The sequence below is a fragment of the Pseudorasbora parva genome, chromosome 14 (assembly GCF_024679245.1).
Source record: "Pseudorasbora parva isolate DD20220531a chromosome 14, ASM2467924v1, whole genome shotgun sequence".
In the NCBI taxonomy this organism is placed as follows: domain Eukaryota; kingdom Metazoa; phylum Chordata; class Actinopteri; order Cypriniformes; family Gobionidae; genus Pseudorasbora; species Pseudorasbora parva.
This window is the reverse complement of record NC_090185.1, coordinates 26390163-26394268: the sequence shown is the minus strand read 5'-3', so window position 1 is coordinate 26394268 and position 4106 is coordinate 26390163. Positions and strand designations below refer to the sequence as shown.

At 34.6% G+C, this 4106-nt stretch overlaps 1 long non-coding RNA gene across 2 annotated transcripts; it reads left to right on the top strand.

Annotated features, from left to right (window-relative positions):
* Positions 1-1740: 1740 nt before the first annotated feature.
* On the top strand, positions 1741-3006 carry LOC137039547 (uncharacterized). 2 transcript variants are annotated; one of them, XR_010897688.1, is made up of 5 exons: positions 1741-2097; positions 2247-2307; positions 2416-2475; positions 2609-2746; positions 2923-3006. It is a non-coding gene; the product is annotated as an uncharacterized lncRNA (long non-coding RNA). The 2 variants fall into 2 exon arrangements; XR_010897687.1 differs by having other exon boundaries at positions 1741-2307.
* Positions 3007-4106: the final 1100 nt, after the last annotated feature.

Below are 4106 nucleotides of genomic sequence, written 5' to 3'. Positions count from 1 at the left end.
CAAAAAATGCAAATTACTAACAACATGACAAAAACAGTGCTTTATTTTTTTAGCTACATTAGGTCTATTTAACAGTAGCAAGTCAAGAAAGAAATTTAATAATCAAATATAAAACTGCTTACTTAGTCTTCACTCTATAATTTAACAATAAACTGATTCTTAATAAATATATTTTGGTGGTTTTCTATTTTTCATTGGTGTTTGATTAACATTAATCACACGGAATAAGGTCTGTATTAAGACCTGCACGGATCTTATTGCAGCTGTATACGTTCACTAAAGACATATCCGACTGTGTTTACCGTTTATATGTTTGACCATTCAAACCCAAACATTAATCCGCTAAAGAACTGATTGGCGACCGTATGTTGTCTGAAAGGCGTGCGCACGCTTCAGCTCCCGCGCCGCGCTTTTTCTTCTCATGCGCGCATATTTCTGTTGCTTTCTTTATCATGCGCTGGGCGTATATATTTAACTCCTCTACTTCCAATGTTTAGTGAATGGTAGAAGCAGAGCTCTGCACACACGCCCTGACACCTGATGTCACGCATCGACGCAAACTAAGTAATATAGCTCATATTAGCGCTGTCCTCCTTAAAGTACTGGTACTAATAAAAGTCCATATCGTACCGTTTGTAAAAGAAGGGTATCGCAATACTTTTCCAGTACCGGTATATCGTGCAACACTACTAATAGAAATGAAATATAAACTGTAAATGTATAATGTATAATCTATCTAATTGAGTAAAAAATAAAACAAAATTATTTCTTATTTCTGCATTTCTGGCAAAAAAAATCTCTCCCCCCATTTACTGCATGGTTCCGTCCTGTTCTGCGTAGCCTCCAATTACTAAGTGAGATGTAAACTGTCATATTAGAGATGTCTTCGTGTTCAACAACGAACTATAAGTCCGTTTATCAAAACCGAGGCTACAGCGATAGTCTATTCAATGGGTTACATTTTTTCACCACTGAAAATAAAAAGTATGTCATTTTGGCTTTTATAAATGTAAAATAAAGCATGTACTGAGAATGAGGTATGAGAATATTGTGTAATAGCTAAGTACACATATATTTAGCTAGCTAATCCATTGCAATGCATTTAGCTATAACTATCAGTATAACAAGTTACCAAAGCAGCCTGTTTTGCTATTTCATTTTTCAATAGTGTCTGTAATTGTCAATGACAAAAGTATTCACATCGGTTTTTGTTTTCTTCCTAAATTAATCTGACTTTTGAACGAATTGGATGAATGAACGATTTAAGTGGCTCACTCATTTAAACAGTGAATTGCTGCCGCCTACTGGCCTTAATTTCTTTCTTTTTATAATCTCTACTATGTTAGAAAAGTCAGCAGAGGTAGAGGAGGAGCAGGTGATCAGGTAAAGAAAAACAGCAGCTTTGTAAAGTTAGGATAGATAGATAGATAGATAGATAGATAGATAGATAGATAGATAGATAGATAGATAGATAGATAGATAGATAGATAGATAGATAGATAGATAGATAGATAGATAGATAGATAGATAGATAGATAGATAGATAGATAGATAGATAGATACACTGTAAAAAAAATTTTTGCGATTTTGTTATTTCAACAAAAAATTTTCAGTAGAGATAACTAGATTGTCCAGACAACAAGGCATTTTAAGTTTTCTTGTCCTCAACTAGACTGAAAGTTAAGTGAACAAGTATAATTGTTGTTTTAACTCAAAAACATAAGTTGAACTGTTCTGGATTTTACTCCAATTATACTTTAGTCTATTTATTTAACTACAGTAAACTAAACTTAATCTACTATGTGCAGCTGATTTATATACAACACTCTAATTATATAGATATGAGCACATTTATTTAACTTACCGTATTTAATACGTACCATTCCACACCATATAAACCAAGTCTTAATTCAAGGAGTCAATGAGTAAAGAGTTTTTGTATTAACACGGCTAGTGAAAACAGCGCCATCTGGCGGAGAGGATAATTATGTACATCCAGGAAATGCACGTGCTGTATGCGCGCGCCCCCGTATCCCCTCCCCCACCGACTGACAGACCAGACGCCATTTCCCTTCAATCGCAATGCTGAGCGAATGAGTAATGTTTACACCGGCATAGTGTTTTATCTCATTAACAGTGTGAAGTTTATAACATTATATTGTGGTAGGATGGTATGTGTGTGTGTGTGTGTGTGTGTGTGTCCGTGCACCTAAACTTAGAGATATCTTCTTTGACTCGCGGTGCAGAGCGGAGGATAGAAACAGGCGACTGAGGCGAGAGAACTTTTTTACAGGGAAATATTGTAAAGTAAGTGTTTTATCTCATTTACCATTTGTTTTTCATAATTTATTGCTTTATACCAATATGTAACTTATATGCTGTGCGCGTTTAAACGAGCAATAATTTTTCTCTCAGGGGACATGACTCACCGTGCAGTGCAGACATGGAGTTTACTTTTAACCAAGATAACACAAAGTAAGTTACGTGTTTAACCTCATCTACAAAGTGTATTTATGACATTATATTGTTTTATAATTATATTTTTGTGTGTGTGTGTGTGTGTGTGTGTGTGTGTGTGTGTGTGTGTGTGTGTGTGTTGTGCTCCCAGAGACGTTGAAATACAGAGTTCCTAACGTTACACGCTTTTACCTCGCGGGGTTCATGGAGCTCTCAACAACTCGCGCCGTCTATTTGTTCGAATGGTTGGAGGTGGACAGCAGTTTCACTATATTTGCTGCAATTTCTGGTAAATATTAACTTTATGAATTTAAATAATATCAAATTGTGAAATTTAAAGTATTCAGCCCTAATTAAATCACATTGAGTCATTGTACAGTGTAAACATTGCAACATGTTGTCAATAAGCCTATCAAATGTTTTTTTTTTTTTTTTTTATGTTTTTATCTATGGCTCCTTGACAAGAAACTGAACTGGTTTACGGATCGGATGAAACTACATCTCGCTTCACTGCATGGTCTCTCTCTCAGATCGCCATCAGATACAGATTGAATTCATGAGTTCATGAAACTCCTTGAAAATTATTAAATGTGAGTTTGAATCGATACAGGTAAAATAAATAACTATTAAAGGGTAAGTTCACCCAAAAAGGAAAATTACCTCATGGTTTACTCACCCTCAAGCCATACTAGGTGTATTCCAGACGAATACAATCGGAGTTATATTTAAAAAAAAATCTAAAGCATTATAAATGGCAGTGAATGGCAGTCCAAATTTTTAAGCCCAGAAAAAAGTGCATCCATCCATTGTAAAAGTAATCCACATGGCTCCAGGGGGGTTAATAAAGACATTCTGAATGATTGTGCATTAATTTAGTGTAAGTGGCGATCGATAGTGGATAATAATATATGATGAAATGACGATAACAAGTTTGCGCTGTTGACACTCGTGCAGCCTCTCTAGGAGAAATTACAACACTAGAGCCATTTAAGCTGTTTCCTGAATACAATCACGACAGAAAGTGACTCTGATTTCATATGACGGTTCCATAAACATTACATTAACATTCACTTAGTCACTTACATTTTAGATGCAATATTGAGTGTGTTTGTTCTATTTCAGCAGCGAAAATCGTTCACAGCAGAACCGTAACGCGTCTCACAGCAACTGAACGATTCAGTGTTTGAATGAATCGTTTGAATGAACGAATCAATGGCTCACTCATTAAGACGGCCACCTGCTGCCACCTACTGGAGGTTTAGTTTCATGTTTAAACATACTTTCTAACATTTGTATTTGTCTATTCAAAACTACAAATCTCAAAAAATTATTTAATGTAGTTGTGATTTTTCAGTGTAAATTATTTTATTTGATTGGTAACAGCCCTTATATTGTCTTATTTTAATTTAATGTATTGATCAAATTTAACAATATAGAATGAAACCTGAAGCAGAGCCTTTATTTAATAAGATTAGGGGGAAAATTCCCTTTATAAAAGGTAAAAATATCCTACATTTCAAATGATTCAATATTTTTTTTTTAAATCACAAATATGCATATTTAAATATGTCAAAGCTGATTGAACACTGGGGAGAATATTGCTTCAGAATAAATTATATTTACAACGCACACACGCACGGAAAAACAAA